This window comes from Mixophyes fleayi, chromosome 2 (genome assembly GCF_038048845.1).
Source record: "Mixophyes fleayi isolate aMixFle1 chromosome 2, aMixFle1.hap1, whole genome shotgun sequence".
NCBI lineage: Eukaryota > Metazoa > Chordata > Amphibia > Anura > Limnodynastidae > Mixophyes > Mixophyes fleayi.
The window spans coordinates 62,446,651-62,466,666 of record NC_134403.1 but is presented as its reverse complement, the minus strand read 5'-3'; positions in this window follow the sequence as shown (position 1 = coordinate 62,466,666).

Genomic DNA, 20,016 nt, shown 5'->3' with positions numbered 1-20,016 from the left:
CAACCAATCACCAATTAGCTTTTATCTGTGCAACACAAATTAGAGAACGATACAAGTGTTTGATTGGTTATTATGTTGTACTTTCAAATGTTGCCACATCAAACGACATTGTTATTTTTAAAATATCAATTAAGGTTTATTTTTCTTTCGGACATAGAATTTTGGTGGAATATCACAAGTCAAAGTTTTATTACTTGGGGGTAAATTTATCGGGCTGTGAGTTTGAAAAATTGGAGATGTTGCCTACAGCAGCCAATCAGATTCTAGTTATCATTTATTTAGTACATTCTACAAAATGACAGCTAGAATCTGATTGGTTGCTATAGGCAACATCTCTACTTTTTCAAACACGCAGCTTGATACATTTACCCCTTGGGGTCCAATGTTCATGAGGTTTTGGAGGTCCCCTTGGCTGCAGTGTCCTCACTCCTACCTACCTGGTCTTTTTACAGGTATCCAATACTGACAATATACTGCCTGCAGGAGAATCCAGGAGAGCAGTGGCGGCATGCACAGGACGTCAGCTGTCAAAACCTCATAATCACCGGCTCCAAGTAAGTAGAATTAGGGATGGGGCATAACTTCAATTATTTCACCCAAAATTTAATTTCAGTTTAGGTAGAATTATTAAAAACTACTAGAAAGTTGAAAACTACTACTAGACAGTTGCTGAATCTCTCTCATATCTGCATGCTACTGTTAATGGAATTGGGCAGTCACGATGAAAACAATGGTGATTATATTAACTTTTGCTTTGTATGACTAACAAGGCTTGTCAAGCACAGCAATATATAAATGTCCTTTATTAGGTACTTTTCCCGATATTTTATGAGAGGGTGAAGAGGGCAATGAAGAGAAGAAGAAATTCACCTGTCACTAACCGGTGCTGCAACTTTAGCAGGTACTGTGCCTAAAGAACAAAAAAAGCAAAAGGAATCCCGCGCTGGGCTGCACCACACCAAATAAACACAAATTGCAGCTGCAAAGCAGGGCCAGTTGCTAGCCCCTAATAAAAAGCAACCACAAACCAAAATTGTGATTCTATCTTTGGTAAAGTCTGGGTTCAACAGACGAAACGCCAAGGCGTTTTAAATTAAAACGCCTTGGTTTTAATTTAATTCTTATTGAGAATTAAAATAAATGACAATGTATTTTTCACTACATTGCATTCTTCTGCATGTTGTTTTTGTCATTCTATTATATAGCTGTGCCGCGAGGTGCAGTCCCAATTTAAAGCCGGGAGTCGAGCTGACAAGATTGATGAAAAGAAGATGCTATGATCAAGAGGGAAGACAGTGCAGTCAAGTAAGACAGCGCCGGAGAGAAGAAAGAAGGCGGTGGGTGAAGAAGAGAAGACACCGGAATCAGCAAAGAAGAAGTCGGACTGAAGAGAGAGAGCGGCGGAGAGGAAAAGAGAAGCCAGAAGACACCCACAGCCAGCGATGAGCCAAAGAAAGTCAGAAAAAAGCAAGATGTTGAAGACTTTGTCAAGAAAAAACAACAGGGAGATAGTAATAGAGCTATCACAGTCAGGCCCTCTGGGCAGCCATCTTCCAGGCCCACACCTGAACTCTTTCTTTACTTACATCTGGGCACAAGGCCTTTGGCAGCAGTGAGCATAAAGTCCTGGATAACTAGGACTATATAGGAACATTCCGCTTTGGTGCATAAAAGTGGAGTCAGGCTTAGCCTGGGCAGCAGTAATAAGGTAGGCGTTTGGTATCCATATTCCCTGTCTGCATTTTGTGATTTGTATTTGTGATCTGTGGGTTTTGAGTTGGGGTAGTACACGACGACCTAGTGCTAGGAGTTTATAGTTGTGCAGCATCTCGTCACATAGTTTGGTTGTTTGGATCAAGGCGCTGTTTTGTGTTACTGTAGCTAGCACTAGTGTGGGAGGTGCGTACTGTCTTATGTCTCTCCAGTTTCTATACGCAGTTGCCGGGAGTGCAGATGACCAGCAAGAGGAACCGCGATTACCCAGTGAGTATCACCTCTTCATTCCATCATTCTCTTGGTGGGGGCCCTCACCACTACACCAGTACTCTAATACATCAGTGAGTAGGATATTCTGAATATCCTTAGTCCCATGCCCAGGCCCACATGAACTTGAGGTATCGGCAATCAGAGAAGAGTGAAGTATCTCTACTCCTGGCCATCACCCCTTCAGTGTTTTGTTATGATTCCTTCATAGATTGAAGCGGTGTGGAGCTGTGATGAGGAGTCTGTGAGACCGCTAGGTAGACCAATCGTGGACAAGGTAGCAACTTTGTCTGCATTTGTCCGTTCCCCACAGGCGTTACAATTGTGTCATTTAAAAGATCATCCTGCTGAAACAGTTTTAGTATATATATAGATTTCATATATTTCATATTGCTGAATAAAACAACTACACTTCCATGCCTCAAAGATGTGTTCAAAAATATTGCTGGCGAAGCAAAATAATATTCTATTTTTCATTGTGTAACTTCCTAAAAGTGCTACTGTGCTTGACTTCCATATACCCTTAATCCCCAAAGCCCATTTGTTGATTTCATTGATGTTTGTTAAACGTCTCATAATACAACATTTTGGGGATGTCAGTTTCTGACATATGTCAATGTCTAACATCACCGGCAGTGTGGTCTGGTTGAAAGTACAGACAAATGGCAGAAAACGGGTAAAGGGGAGATAGACACAACTCCTACGTCTGTTCATAACCTGTACAGAAAGTAGAGATGGGCGGGTCCGGTTCTCCGAGAACCGAACCCACCCGAACTTTGGGTATCCGAGTACCGAGCTGAGCAGCTCGGTACTCTCCCGCCCGTTCCGAATCCAAATCGAGGCCGAACGTCATCGTGACGTCGTCGGATCTCGTGGCTCGGTTCTCGCGATACTTCAACTTTATAAATACACGCCTCCACAGCAATCCATCGCCATTTGACAGAGGGAGAGAGCAGGGTGTAGTCATAGGCTGATTAGAGCAGGGACAGAGAATACAATATGTTCTTGCAATTGCTCTAACCAAAATAGCTAGTGCAGAGAGGAGGATAGAGGTTTATTATTTTTTCTTAATATTTGGCACTCCCCAGCGCTTTTGGGGTGTCCCCCATAATTGTGCAGAAATATTTCTGGCTGTCAAAAGTCATAACTGTCAGCAGTATCTACTAAATAATTTTTAGCACTCCTCAGTGCTTTTGGGGTGTCCTCCCTAATTGTGCATTAATAATTCTGGCTGTCAAAAGTCATATCTGTCAGCAGTATCTACTAAATAATTTTAAGCACTCCTCAGTGCTTTTGGGGTGTCCTCCCTAATTGTGCATTAATATTTCTGGCTGTCAAAAGTCATATCTGTCAGCAGTATCTACTAAATAATTTTTAGCACTCCTCAGTGCTTTTGGGGTGTCCTCCCTAATTGTGCATTAATATTTCTGGCTGTCAAAAGTCATATCTGTCAGCAGTATCTACTAAATAATTTTTAGCACTCCTCAGTGCTTTTGGGGTGTCCTCCCTAATTGTGCATTAATATTTCTGTCTGTCAAAAGTCATATCTGTCAGCAGTATCTACTAAATAATTTTTAGCCCTCCTCAGTGCTTTTGGGGTGTCCTCCCTAATTGTGCATTAATATTTCTGGCTGTCAAAAGTCATATATGTCAGCAGTATCTACTAAATAATTTTTAGCACTCCTCAGTGCTTTTGGGGTGTCCTCCCTAATTGTGCATTAATATTTCTGGCTGTCAAAAGTCATATCTGTCAGCAGTATCTACTAAATATTTTTTAGCACTCCTCAGTGCTTTTGGGGTGTCCTCCCTAATTGTGCATTAATATTTCTGGCTGTCAAAAGTCATATCTGTCAGCAGTATCTACTAAATAATTTTTAGCACTCCTCAGTGCTTTTGGGGTGTCCTCCCTAATTGTGCATTAATATTTCTGGCTGTCAAAAGTCATATCTGTCAGCAGTATCTACTAAATAATTTTTAGCACTCCTCAGTGCTTTTGGGGTGTCCTCCCTAATTGTGCATTAATATTTCTGGCTGTCAAAAGTCATATCTGTCAGCAGTATCTACTAAATAATTTTTAGCACTCCTCAGTGCTTTTGGGGTGTCCTCCCTAATTGTGCATTAATATTTCTGGCTGTCAAAAGTCATATCTGTCAGCAGTATCTACTAAATAATTTTTAGCACTCCTCAGTGCTTTTGGGGTGTCCTCCCTAATTGTGCATTAATATTTCTGGCTGTCAAAAGTCATATCTGTCAGCAGTATCTACCAAATAATTTTTAGCACTCCCCAGTGGTTTGCACTCAGAATGGATTCAAAGCAGTCCACATATGATCTGAATGAGCAACCAGGTTCTGTCACCAGTCCTGATGTTAGTGTTCCCAGTACGTCATCTGGCCAAGGCGATGTCAAACAACAGAGTGTTTTCAAATTAATGAAAAAAACAAAAACCAAAAAAAAATTTACTGTATTGAAGCGAAAAAGAAGTGTAACTGAGCAAAAGTTAAGTGACGATAAAAAAAAAATTGCAAGCATGCCATTCTACACACGCAGTGGCAAAGAGAGAATGAGGCCTTCACCTTTGGCTATTAGTGGCAGATCCCAAAAATTTACCCAGCCTACAATTGGTGCACAACTACTGTTACGCGTCAAAGCCGAGCTGCAAGATAACAGTGAGGCATTACAGGAGAATATTTGCTCTGATTCACAAATGACAACAATCCCTGTGGAGAGTCCATCCAACAGTGGGATGTCTAATCGTGAGCATTCTGCTAATGTGTGCCTTAATAGCCCGAGTGTAGCCGGTGATACCCAAATTGAGGATGCCACTTTGGAATTAGAAGAGGATGAGGGGGAGATTTGTGTAGGCGACGAGGGCGCTAATGAGGATGTTGATGAGGATGAGGTTATTTGTGTAAGTCCTGCACCAGTGGCAGCAGTTCTGGCACGTGACAAGAAAAAGGCCATTGTCATGCCTGGGCATAAAACAAAAAAATCCACTTCTTATGTGTGGAATTATTTCTACCCAAATCCAGACAACAATTGTATAGCAATTTGTAGTGTATGTCAAGCCACAGTCAATCGAGGGAGGGACCTTAACCATCTTGGAACCTCGTCTATGTTACGCCATTTAACGAGAGTTCATGGCAAAGTGTTGGGAAAAGCTGAAAGTTCTTCCCAAAAGAATACAAGCACTCCCTCATCAGCTAAGACCCTCCGCTCACCGACATACCGACGGCTACAAAATACACCCACCACACCATCCTCATCAATATCCTCAGTAGCGCTCGGAGTTAGCCCGGCATCCCAATTAAGGCTGGATGACTCCGGCACTATTATTGATTCCTCTGAAGAAAGCGTTAGTCCTGCTGCTGCTGTTGCTACTGCTGGGGGTGAATCGTCATCCCAGAGGCAGGTTAATAAAATGAGCAGTCCTACATTTCAGCAATTAACTGTGAAACAATCATTTGCTAGGGGAAGCAAATATGACAGCAGTCACCCAGTCGCCAAGCGAATCACAGACGCCATGGCTGCAATGTTAGTGTTAGATCTGCGTCCAATCTCCACAATAAACGCAGCTGGTTTTTCACAGTTAATTGAGGTTTTGTGTCCGCGTTACAGAATTCCATTGCGACACCATTTCTCCCGTAAAGCTATTCCACAACTATACCAAAAAAGTGTGTAAAAATGTAGAGATTGCGCTGAAAAATGGCATTCTGCCCACTGTTCACTTAACCACAGATATGTGGACAAGTGGAAGTGGCCAAACCAAAGACTATATGACTGTGACAGCCCACTGGGTTGGTCATTCACCTTCACCAGCAGGCACAGCAGCAGCATGTACACCACTACGTAACATTTGTCACAGGCAGGCCACTCTTTGTATCACCGGCTTCACTAACAGGCATACGGCTGACAATTTGTTACGCAAACTGAGAGATGTGATTGATGCATGGCTTATACCACTCGGACTCTCCCCAGGGTATGTCATTTCAGATAACGCCAACAATATAGTGCGAGCATTACAGCTGGGTGATTTCCAACATATTCCCTGTTTTGCTCACACCATCAACTTGGTGGTGCAGAGCTTCCTACGAAATAACCGTGAGGTGCAGGAGATGCTTTCGGTGGCCCGTAAAATTTCAGGCCATTTCAGGCATTCAGCCACAGCATGTAGGAGATTACAGCAGCTCCAAGAGCAGTTTAACTTGCCCTGCCACCAACTTAAGCAAGAGGTGGTAACTCGGTGGAATTTCACCCTGTACATGCTTCAGAGGATGGAGGAACAGCGCAAAGCCATCCAAGCATATTGCACAAGCCATGACATTGGGAAAGGAGGGGGGATGTATTTCACTCTTGCACAGTGGGGAATCCTTTCAGTGCTGTGCAAGGTGCTGAAACCATTTGAAGTTGTGACATGTGAGGTGAGTGCAGACTCTGCTAGTTTGAGCCAAGTCATTCCTTTAATTAGACTTTTGGAAAAGCAGCTTGAGAAAATGAAGGAGGAGCTGAAAGCAAGCAATTCAGCAAAGTATGTTGGCCTTGTCGATCAAGTACTTCATTCGCTTCACAATGATCCTCGAGTTATTAAGATCTTGAACTCGGATCAGTACGTTTTGGCCACTGTGCTTGATCCAAGGTTTAAAACCTACATTGAGTCTTTACTTGTAAATGAGCGAGATGTGAACTTTTGCAAGGAGCTATTGCTCAGCAAGTTGGCCGCTGAACTGGGCCTCGGCTTGACGACGTGTCCTCCTTCACTTTTTCAAGCTGCTGCTCGTAAAAAATTAAATTTCCAAAAAAGAAGCAGGGAAGACGCAGGGGGCAGACCAGAACAATTTAACATCTGGGCTGGTTTGAAGGATTTTTCAAAAAATGTGTCACTTTGCCCATAACTCCATCCAATACGAGTATAAACATGCAAAGGATGGTGGAGGATTACTTTCAAGAGGTAGTTGATATGGAAATGTCAGACAGCCCTTTCCTTACTGGGAAGAAAAGCAGGCCATTTGGAAACCCATGTACAAACTTGCTTTGCAATACCTAAGCTGCCCACCCTCCAGTGTGTACTCTGAACGAGTGTTCAGCACAGCAGGGAACTTAGTCAGTGATCGCCGTAGAAGGTTACTTCCCAAAAATGTGGAGAAAATGATGTTCATAAAAATGAACTACATCTTCCACGAGGAAGGCCTTCACCATCCAAGACAACCAAGCACTGACTGTTCTCTAATGGCGGATTCAAGTGGCGATGAATTGATAGTCTGTGATGATGACGTACACACTGATGAGGGTGAGGATTAAGCTGAAGATGATGCCGATAACATCTTTTTAAAACTTTCTATGTAAGTGTAGGGTGCAATCTACCCCCAAAGAGGAAAGGGACTTGTGGCATTTCCATATCACATACCATCTTGAAAGGCTGCTGTTAGGGCAATTTATCCTTAAGCGTAGGGTGTCATAGACAGAGTGACCCTAAACTGGCTTTGTCCATTTTTCATAATATTGTACAGTCTATAATGGCTGAATTTTTGGGTATTTTATACAAGTGTAGGGGGGCCTAGAGAGACAGAAACCAAACTGGCTTTCTCCATGTCAATTAATATTGTACAGTCTATAATGGCTGAATTTTTTGGTATTTTATACAAGTGGAGGGGGGCCAAGAGAGACAGAAACCAAACTGGCTTTCTCCATGTCAATTAATATTGTACAGTCTATAATGCTGAATTTTTTGGTATTTTATACAAGTGGAGGGGGGCCTAGAGAGACAGAAACCAAACTGGCTTTCTCCATGTCAATTAATATTGTACAGTCTATAATGGCTGAATTTTTTGGGTATTTTATACAAGTGGAGGGGGGCCTAGAGAGACAGAAACCAAACTGGCTTTCTCCATGTCAATTAATATTGTACAGTCTATAATGGCTGAATTTTTTGGTATTTTATACAAGTGGAGGGGGGCCTTGAGAGACAGAAACCAAACTGGCTTTTTCCATTTCTTTACATATTTAACTATAAGTGTAGGGTGTAATATACATTCAAAGACGATGGCTGCATTGCCAATATGCATAGATGGAGAGGAAGACAATCTGTTTTGTGTGTAGAATAAATGAAGGCCTACCAACGAAGAATTAAACTGTTTTTTTGGATGATTTATTACCTCAACAATTAGATTACTTGTCTCTAAAACAGTTGGAGCACTAAATTGGGTTAATTTAGGCCCAAAAACATGGATTTTCCCCAAAAAAAGCAAAACAAAACCAAAACCAAAACCAAAACACGCAATGGCGGTTTTGCAAAACCAAAACCAAAACCAAAACACGACGGTAATCCAGATCCAAAACCGAATCCAAAACCAAAACACGGGGGTCAGTGACCATCTCTAACAGAAAGTTACCCTAAAACTTTCTAGTATATGTATCCACTCTCCCTTTAAGCTGAGCTGCAATGTAGTCACACACTAATTTTAGAAGATTTCATCATTCTTGCTATTGCTTTATGCAGTAATGGAATTGTCTCTGTGTGCTGGGCTTCCTGTGTTTTACTTCTTGACTTGTTGAATTGAAGCAGCACCTGCCACTATTAGATGTCACTGGATATTGATAATCACATAAAATCTACCATGCGGACTATTATTGGATAGCGGAGTCTTAGATAATATAGATAATTTAAGAAGAAATGGACGCTCAGAAGCACCTCAATTTGCACACATGTGCCTAAATTTTCACTGGAGCACATAGGTTTATGAAGCAAGATGGCTACAATGGAAGAAGAGCAGTGTGCACAGGATGAAGGGAGGAGTAGGCACAATACTGCGCCTAATTTTGCTGAGCAGTGCAGAAAGGAGATTTCGATTTGCAGAGTAAGAATATTGAAGTCAGATGAAGGGGTCTAGAGTGAGAGCATTTTCAAGGGCCTTCATTGCCTTCTGTTAGTACATTTCCACTCTACAGTACATTTAAATTTGTCTCTAAAGATTTATTTTCTCTCCTCAAGAAGTCTAGGATCTCTGTCATTTGAGGAGGCGGCTCCAAAGAACGACGAGAAAGTATGCACCTTGAATTGCATTGGATGAGCTATCGAGGCGTAGCAGTGGAAAACAACATTTTTTTGCTTTGTGCATTGGGTGTGCTTCACAAATGAGGCACAGAGACATAGCAAAATGTATGGGCACAGACAGTTGGCATAATATGTGGGCACAAGTACTGTTAAAGTCAATGTGCAGATACAGAGAGCTGACATACTTGTGTGGAGGCACAGAGAGCTGACATACTTGTGTGGAGGCAAAGAGAGCTGGTATACTTGTGTGGAGACACAGAGAGCTGACATACTTGTGTGGAGACACAGAGAGCTGACATACTTGTGTGGAGGCAAAGAGAGCTGACATACTTGTGTGAAGGCACAGAGAGCTGACATACTTGTGTGGAGGCACAGAGAGCTGACATACTTGTGTGAAGGCACAGAGAGCTGACATACTTGTGTGGAGGCACAGAGAGCTGACATACTTGTGTGAAGGCACAGAGAGCTGACACACTTGTGTGGAGACACAGAGAGCTGACACACTTGTGTGGAGGCACAGAGAGCTGACATACTTGTGAGCAGAAACAGAGAGCTGATGAGCTGACATAATTGTGAGGGTCACAGAGCAGGTATAATTAATGTGTTGGGCACATACTGCAGTATAATTAATATGGGAAGCAGAATGTTGGCATTGTTAATGTGCACAGGGACAGAGTTGACATTATTAATATGTAGGTGCACAAAATAATGTCATAATTAATATGTGGGGGCACGGAGCTGGCATAGTTAATTTATGGGTGCAGAGAGATCTGCATAATTAATCTGTGGGGCCACAAGGACCGTGTCACATAATTTACTGTGTATAATGGGATTATAATTTTGATGGGCATGATGTGCAGCGTTAGTAAAGGGTTATTTGTGTGAGAAACAATCAAGTTTCAGCTTTTTCTTCTTATGACATGTTGTGTGCTGCTGGAGCCTTCTGTCTCACACAAGTCATTAGTCACTCTCAGTCTACTGCAAGCTCTTAGTACTGTAGACTTATTTATCTAAGGAAAGGACAGAATTTTGAATAATTCGCTCTGTGAGGACAACGTAATTAAATACAGCTTGTGTTATTTTTAATGTCTCTTTCAGCATTTTTCTTTGGAATGCATTTATTAACAGGTATTTGTTCTACACAAAGGGGAAACAGTAGACCCAGAAAAATTAGGTGCACAAACTGCAGCCTATGATGCATGTATCATGCTCTGTCCATGGTACTGGCCTATTATTGGAGAGTGGAGTCTTAAATAATGGAGGCAACTTATAAAGCCCAAAACCGTCACTCTGCAGTGCAAAAAGCGGAGAAGGTACAAAGAAGTCTTCTCCGGTATAAAGATCTTACAAAACTGATAGTAACTCTTCCAGCATCAGAGAAATCATTAACCATTTCCTCCTCAGTCCCTGAGTACTGACTATCACAGTATTAACCAGTGCGAAATCAGTACAGTATGAAAAACATATTTGCATTTACCAATTGAAGTAGCAGCTGAAATGTTATTACATGCAATGAACCAAGCTCAGTAAATATATTATGGTTGGGACTGTAGTGCACCTACATTCACCGAAACGGCATTGTGTGTGACCGGCCAAGCAGCAGACGCTCCCTAGAAGTTATTTTGGGAACTGGGAAATTATGTCAAGTTCCACAAGCACTCATTGTAAGTATATAGAGAAACATATGTCAAGAGATGATGGGTTGTTCAAAAGAAAGCATTTGATTTTATTAGCTAGAAATCCAAAACATCCTATTAGACGGCACATACATAATTATTATTTACAGAAATGAAAACATTATAGTCTTGTGGTTAAAAACATTAATATCAAATCTGCAGGGAGTAGTAAAACTCCACGCAAATAGGCTCTGCTTACACCCGTAGTCAACAAGGAACGGATCTCAACATGCGTTCCTTGTTGACTACAGGTGTATTTTCACACCCTTTTCTGCTCTACTACACAGGACGCTACAGAAGATGTACGTGCCTTCAGCTTCTGCAGCAGCCTGCATGTCCGGCTGCATTACAGCCATTCTCACTGACAGCGTGGGAAAACCTCTAGGTTATAAATTTAGAGATGGGTGGGTTCGGTTCTTGGGGAACCAAGCCCGCCTTCCAGTAACTTCCAGTATCCGAGTACCGAGCCGAGCAATCGAGGCAAAACGTCATTGTGACGTCGTCGGATCTCGGAGCTCGGTTCTCACGTTTTCTCGTGTTTGAAATCCATAAATAGCCGCCTCCACAGCAATCCAGCTCCATTTGACAGCGGGAGAGAGAAGGGTTAGGTCGCAGGCAGCATTAGAGCAGGGAGAGAGCAATTCTTCTAGCAATTCTTCTAGCAATTCTTCTAGCACTTGTTATCGCAGGAAGAGAGGAGGATAGAGGAGGCATTATTGCAAACATTAACAACTGTTTGGGTGTCATATTCCCTCCTCCAGAAACTATTTTCTGCCTGCAGAAATAGATATATACCAGCAGTATAAAGTTTTGATTTTGCACTACAAGTGCTTTGGGGTGTCCCATATTCCCCAGTGTGAACAAACAATTTTTCTGGTGCTGAAAGTATTATCTAGCACCACTATATTTCATATTTTGCACTACAATTGCTTTGGGGTGTCCCATATTCCCCAGTGTGAACAAACAATTTTTCTGATGCTGAAAGTATTATCTAGCAACACTATATATTTCATATTTTGCACTACAAGTGCTTTGGGGTGTCCCATATTCCCCAGTGTGAACAAACAATTTTTCTGGTGCTGAAAGTATTATCTAGCAGCACTATATATTTAATATTTTGCCCTACAAGTGTTTTGGTCTCATTAAAATGGATTAAAAGCAGTTCACATATGAGCAGGATCAGCAAGCAGCTGCTGGCACCAGTCCTGATGGTAGTCTTCCCTGTACATCATCTGGTAAAGCCTATGTAAAAGCACATAGTCTTTTTAAATCAGGGAAAAAAACACACCCCAATTTTTTTTTTACCGTGTTCAAGCGAAAAAGAACTGTAACTGATGAAAAGTTAAGTGGCAATAAAAAAAAAATTGCCAACATGCCATTCTACACACGCAGTGGCAAAGAAAGAATGAGGCCGTCGCCTTTCTCTATTAGTGGCAGATCGAAAAATGTTACTGAGTCTTCTTCTTGTACGGTCACTTGTGACCAAGCAAGACCAAGTAATTTGGATTACAAAAGTGGTGCACAACTACTGTTACGTGTGAAAGCCGAGCTGCAAGATAACAGTAAGGCATTAGAGGAAAATATATGCTCAGAATCAGAAATGACACCAATCCCTGTGCAAAGTCCATCCAAGTGTGGTATGTGTAATCATGAGCATTCTGATAGTGTACCCATAAAGAAGGGCTCTTTCAGCATTTCTGTTGATGTGCACCAAGTGAGGATGCCACTTTGGAATTGGAAGAGGATGAGGGGGAGATTTGTGTAGGTGACGAGGGCGCTAATGAGGATGTTGATGAGGATGAGGTTGTTTGTGTAAGTCCTGCAGCAGTGGCAGCAGTTCTGGCACGTGACAAGAAAAAGGCCATTATCATGCCTGGGCATAAAACCAAAAAATCAACCTTTAATGTGTGGAATTATTTCTACCCAAATCCTGACAACAGTTGTATAGCCATTTGTAGTGTATGTCAAGCCACAGTCAGTCAAGGGAGGGACCTTAACCATCTTGCAACCTCATCCATGTTACGCCATTTGACGAGAGATCATGGCAAGGTGTTGGGAAAAGCTGAAAGTTCTTAAAAAAAAATTAAAAGCACTGCATCATCAGCTAGGACCTTTCTGTCACCTACATCCCGACGGCTGCAATCTACACCCACAACACCATCCTCATCAATATCCTCAGTAGCGCTCAGAGTTAGCCCTGCATCCCACTTAGTAAGGCTGGATGACGCCTGCACTATAATTGATTCCTCTGAAGAATGTTTAAGCGTTAGTCCCAGTACTGCTGCTATTGCTGCTGCTGGGGGTGAATCTTCCTCCCATAAGAAGGCCAAGAAAAAGAGCAGTCCTACATTACAACAATTAACTGTGAAATTGTTACAAAATTTCATTGCGACACCATTTTTCCTGTAAAGCTATTCCACAACTATACCAAAAAGTTTGTAAAAATGTTGTAATTGCGCTCAATAATGCCATTCTGCCCACTGTACACTTAACCACAGATATGTGGACAAGTGGAAGTGGCCAAACCAAAGACTATATGACTGTGACAGCCCACTGGGTTGGTCATTCGCCTTCACCAGCAGGAATAGCAGCAGCATGTACACCACTACATAACATTTGTCACAGGCAGGCCACTCTTTGTATCACCGGCTTCACTAACAGGCGTACAGCTGATAATTTGTTACGAAAACTAAGAGATGTGATTGATACATGGCTTATACCACTTGGACTCTCCCCAGGATATGTCATTTCTGATAACGCCAAATATACTGATAACAGCTGGGTGAATTCCATCACATTCCCTGTTTTGCTCACAAAATAAACTTGGTGGTGCAGAGCTTCCTAATAAATAACCGTGAGTGCAGGAGATGCATTCGGTGGCCCATAAAATTTCGGGACATTTCCGGCATTCTGTCACAGCACGTAAGAGATTGCAGCAGCTCCAAGAACAATTTAACTTGCCCTGCCACCAACTTAAGCAAGAGGTGTTAACAAGGTGGAATTTCACAATGTACATGCTTCAGAGGATGGAGGAACAGCGCAAAGCCATCCAAGCGTATTGCACAAGCCATGACATTGGGAAAGGAGGGGGGATGTATTTCACTCTTGCACAATGGGGAATCCTTTCTGTGCTGTGCAAGGTGCTGAAACCATTTGAAGTTGTGACATGTGAAGTGAGTGCAGACTCTGCTAGCTTGAGCCAAGTAATTCCCTTAAATCGTCTATTGGAAAATCTGCTTGAGAAACTGAAGGAGGAGATGAAAGAAAGCAATTCCGCAAAGTATGTTGGCATTGTAGATCAAGTACTTAATTTGCTTCGCAATGATCCTAGAGTAATTAAAATCTTGAACTCGGATCACTATGTTTTGGCGACTGTGCTTGATCCATGGTTTAAGACCTACATTGATTCTTTGCTTCAAAATGAGCGAGATGTGAACCTTTGCAAGGAGCTATTGGTCAGCAAGTTGTCTGCTGAACTGGGCCTTGGCTTGACAATGTCTCCTCCTTCAGTTTCTCAAGCAGCTGCTGCTCGGAAAAAATTAAACTTTCAAAAGCAAAACAGGGATGACGCAGGGGGCGGACCACAACAGTTTAACATCTGGGCTGGATTGAAAGATTTTTTAAAAAAATGTGTGACCTTGCACATAACTTCATCCAATCCGAGTATTAACATGCAAATGATGGTGGAGGATTATTTTAAAGAGGTAATTGATATGGAAATGTCAGACAGTCCCTTTCCTTACTGGGAAGAAAAGCAAGCCATTTGGAAACCCATGTACAAACTTGCTTTGCAATACCTAAGCTGCCCACCCTCCAGTGTGTACTCTGAAAGAGTATTCAGCACTGCCGGGAACCTTGTCAGTGATCGACTTAGGGGGTTACTTCCGAAAAATGTGGAAAAGATGATATTCATCAAAACGAACTACATCTTCCACGAGGAAGGCCCTTACCATCAAAGACATCCAAGCACTGACAGTTCTCTAATAGCGGATTCAAGCGGAGATGAACTGATAGTCTGTGATGATGATGTACCCACTGATGAGGGTGAGGATGATGCTGAAGATGATGACGACAACATCTTTTAAAAACTTTCACTCTGTCTTTCACAAGTGTAGGGTGTAATCTACCCTCAAACAGGAAAGAGACTTGTGGCATTTTTATTTCACATACAGTCTTTAAAGGCTGCTGTTTTGTCAATTTCACTATAAAGGTAGGGTGTCCTACACAGACAGACACCAAACTGCCTTTGTCCATTTCTATTTTATTGTACAGTCTATACTGGCTGCATTTTTAACTATTTTACTACAAGTGGAGAGGGGATCTGATACAGACAGAAACCAAACTGCCTTTGTCCATTTCTATTTAACGTACAGTTTATGCAGGCTGATTTTTTTCTATTTAACTACAAGTGGAGGGGGCCTATACAGACAGAAACCAAACTGCCTTTGTCCATTTCTATTTTTATTGTACAGTCTATACCGGCTGTCTTTTTTTCTATTTAACTAAAAGTGGAGGGGGGGGGGCTGATACAGACTGACACCAAACTGCCTTTGTCCATTTCTATTTTTATTGTACAGTCTATACCGGCTGGCTTTTTTCCTATTTAACTACAAGTGGAGGGGTGATACAGACTGACACCAAACTGCCTTTGTCCATTTCTATTTTTATTGTACAGTCTATACCGGCTGGATTTTTTTCTATTTAACTGCAAGTGGAGGGGGTCTTATACAGACAGAAACCAAACTGCCTTTGTCCACTTCTATTTTTATCGTACAGTCTATGCAGGCTGGGGTTTTTTCTATTTAACTATAAGGGTACTGTGTAATATACACCCAATAGTCAAATATGGAGAGGAAGACAACCAGGCGTGTCTGTATAATTTTCAGGCAAGTGTTAGAATTAAGGACGGCCTACCAGGGATTAAACTGTATTTTTCTTAATTTGCACTACCAGAGCCAAACAGATAAGATGCTTTGGGCATTTCTATTGACTCATTTATCCAAGAAACAGGTGGAGCACTAAATTAGGTTATTTTAGACCAAAAAATTGCAAAACAAGACTAAACAAAACCAAAACCAAAACACGCAAGGGCGGTTTTGCCAAAGCCAAAACCAAAACCAAAACACGAAAGTAATCCAGATCCAAAACCAAAACACGGGGGGTCAGTGACCACCTCTATTAGAAATATACCTTGCTTCTTTCATATTTCATTATGCGTCAGTTGTTCTTGCATACAGCAACAAAGTTCTTATTGTCTGTGAGGGTTTATTTTTTTTGCCAAGCCCGGATCCAATGGATTATTTGGGGGTTTTCAAGATACAAGAAAAGAAGATTTTTTTTCTTCACCAGTGGAATATTTTTTGGGGGTTATAGTTTATGGACAATTCCAGGACCTTGGATGCATTTTTATTTGAACAGCTACAGAACCTGGAATGTCTTGGGTTTTATTATGGATTAAAAGCTTACAAGATTGGATCCCTTACAGATGAAGAGCACAGATGTTAGTAAGTATATGTAGGTTTTTTAGTTTTAATAAAATATGTGGTATGCACAAGGAGTGTGGATTATTTAAATTTTATGGCACTACATGGCTCAGCGGGTCCTGGGTGTTGGGATATGCTGGCACTTGTGGTTCTCCAAGTGCCAGCATGCTCTGGTTGCCATGAGTATCATCAGCAGCAGCTATTTATATAGCCCCACTAATTCCACAGTGCTGTACTGATTCAAGAACTCACTCAAATCAGTCCCTGCCCCATTGGAGCTTAAAGTCTAAATTCCCTAACTTAGACATGCACCCAGAGAGACTAAGGTCAATTTAATAGCAGCCAATTTACCTACTAGTATGTTTTTGGAGTGTGGGAGGAAACTGGAGCACCCAGAGGAAACCCACGCAAACACAGGGAGAACATACAAACTCCACACAGATAAGACCATGGTCGGGAATCAAACTCATGACCCTAGTGCTGTTACGCAGAAGTGCTAACCACTAAGCCGCCATGCTGCCCACAATTATTATTATTATTATTGTAGATTTGAAAGGTCCCACAGTGCTTCACTCCGCCGTACAGTAGGTTAAACAGTACATGCATAAAACAGGGACATACAAGGTAGACAAAATAAATGCAGACATGAAAACAAAGGGTATGAAGGACCCTGCTCATTAGAGAGCTTACATTCTAAGTGGAAGAGGGCACAGCTGAAACAAGAGGAGTAAATGTGTTTCAGAGTGGAGATTGGGATAGTTGTGACGGTGATTTAGTGTGAATAGTGTTATCAAGGACAAGGTCACTTCTAAAAAAGAGATGGGTTTTCAAAGAGCATCTAAACATTTTAAGGCTGTGGGAAAGTCTGATTGAGCGTGATAGGGAACTCCATAAGTGGGGAGCAGCACAGGAGAAATTTTGTAGACGGGAGTGAGAGGTAGTTACCAGAGACAAGACAAGGCGCAGGTCAGAGGTAGATCTAAGAGGGTGGGAGGGAGAGTATTTTGATATGAGATTTGAGAAATATGCAGGGGTAGTGTTGTTGAGGACTTTGTAGGTAAGGGTAAGTAATTTGAATTTGATTCTGGAGTACACAGTGAGCCAATGTAGGGATTTCAAGTGGTGCAGAAGTGGTGAAGTGGTGAGAGAGGAAGATTTAGGGTGGATTTAAGTGTGGATATATGGGTGTCAGGAATGCCAGATAACAGGAGGTTGCAATAGTCAAGACGGGAGATGATGAGAGAATGGATAAGAGTTTTGGTAGCATGATGAGTAAGAAAAGGGCGTTTTCGAGCAATGTTTTTATGGTGGAGTCGACAGGACTGGGAGAGAGTCTGGATGTGAAGAATAAAGCAGAGGGTGGAGTCAAGTGCGACACCAAGGCAGCAGGCTTGGGAAAGAAGACTGAGAAAATTGTGGTGTTATTGACAGTGAGGGAGATTTGAGGGCAGGTGGTGACTCTGGCAGAAGGGGAGATAATACTTTCTATTTTGGACATGTTGAGCTTTACGTAGCATTGCCACATCCATGTGGAGATAGCAGAAAGACAGTTGGTTACACGAGATAGTACAGAAGGAGAGAGGTTAGGGGTAGAGTTATAGATTGCTATGTCAATGCTAGTGTTTGTAGGAGTGTAGGATAAGGACTAGTACTGGTGAGGGGCACACTTATTTTTGCAGACCCCAACTCCCTAGGGGACCAAGCCCCATGCTGACCAGCTTGGGGCTGGTTTGTCATTATGGCAAGGGGATCCAAACTGCAGGTTCCCCTGCTATAGTGCCAACAGCCCAGCTGACTTGCCTAGTGCTGGTTGAAGTAAAGTTTGCTTTGCTCCAACCAGCACTAGGCTGGCAGCACAAGGGTTAATATCGTTAGGAGAGGGGGACCAAATATTGCCTAGATTCATAAGCCCATTCCCCACCACGTTCACTCCCCTAAAATGTAGGCCATAGTAAGCCTTTTTTTAACAAAAAAATCAGCTGGTTCTGCACATGCAGATATGTGACTTAATGACTCAGGACCATAGTGTGCATGTCTATACATGTACATTCTGATGCAGTACTTTACTTGACACCACTGTGATGCGTATTTAAATGCAGCCTTTCCACTTGCACCTTGCCTGGAAAACAGCTCTCTGTAGTTGAGGTTTTACAGTTACTGTCTCTGTTTATGGACTATTTGGATATCCTAATAGTGACTCGGCTTATTGTTTTGACTATTCTTGTCTACCTATAACCCTGACTTCAAGTTGAACTGTCTACTTTCTTTGAGCCTTTGTCACTTGTCCTGACTTTGGCCTGTCTACAGATTTCTTCCTATCTTGCTCCTTTATACTGCTACAAATACCCTTGTGGAAACCTTTGGCAGAAATTAGACGACACTTTATTTCCGCAACCTGGTAGAATCTCTCCTAATAGGTAGAGTGGAGCCAGTGCAACCACAACGTACATGGTAAGGGTATGGTATGGTAAGGGTATGGTATGGTAAGGGTATGGTCATTGGGAGCCATGTAAAATCTTATTAAGAGATGTGCACTGCAGCCCTGGTCTGGGAGTAAAGGTTTTAAGAGTACCCATGTTGCGCTTTTATTTCTCTAACTGTATGCACTAATTCCTTCCTTACAATGAGGTAAACTGATAAGAAGGATAAGATCCCACTGTTCTTTTCCTTCTTCATTTATCACCAGTTTTAATGACTTGGCAAAGCTTATACATTAAGTGTTTCATGCTAGGGACAAACATCATCATCATAAATATTTATTTATATAGCGCCAGCAAATTCCGTACCGCTTAACAATTAGGCTCAAACAACAATAAAATAATATTGGGTAAATACAGACAGAGAAGTAAGAGGGCCCTGTGCGCAAACATACAGTCTATGGGACATATAACATTTTACTTATCAGTGAGCTCAGATACGGCTCTAAAAGAAATTCATAACACCAGTTTTAGACCTTGTAGCTTTAAAAATACCCTTTTAATATCAGTGTGAAGATACCAGATGTGCGTCCCCGCAGTTCGGAGATCCTGAATTATGGCCCTGCAGTTCCACAACACATAACTTCAGAAAGTCCACCAGGCGCCGCGTCTGGTAAAATAGCCCAATGTCTTCTATTACTTATTATTATAGCACTTATTATTCCACCATTCATACACTAATAAATGCTTCCCAGTTCAAGTTCCTTTGACTCAGGCAAATACAATTTGATGTGTGTATTCTACTAACAGAAATTTATATGACATATTATTTAGCCAAAGTTGTTGACAGGAATATTACATGCTTTAATGCATGAATTTAAGCATAACAATTATTTAAAAAAAAAAAATCTGCAACACAGATTTCAGTGGGAAAAAAAGGTTAGCAGACAGAAATATAAGATGTACTTTTGCTTGAAAAAGAAAAGAGTGAGGGCTAGATTTACTAAACTGCGGGTTTTCAAAAGTAGAGATGTTGCCTATAGCAACCAATCAGATTCTAGCTTTCATTTATTTAGTGCATTCTACAAAATGACAGGGAAACTTCCCTTTACAAGGCAGCGCCACTTTAAATTTAAGCTGGCATCTCGCCGATTTCCGGCGACTTGTACAACCCGCACTATGATACATTTACCCCCCAATGTGGAAAGGAGAATAGATCTGAGGAAAAACAGTAACAAGCCACAAGTAGCCACACATGTGTGGAGTAGTCTAGAAAACATTTATTATATCAATGGTTAAAAACCATCACAATATTTCTGTACCCCATTCATGTTTGAAAAGTTTCAATAAAAATTGTTGATGTAAAAAAAAAACCCTTACAATAAAATAAAGGTAATATTGCTTATAT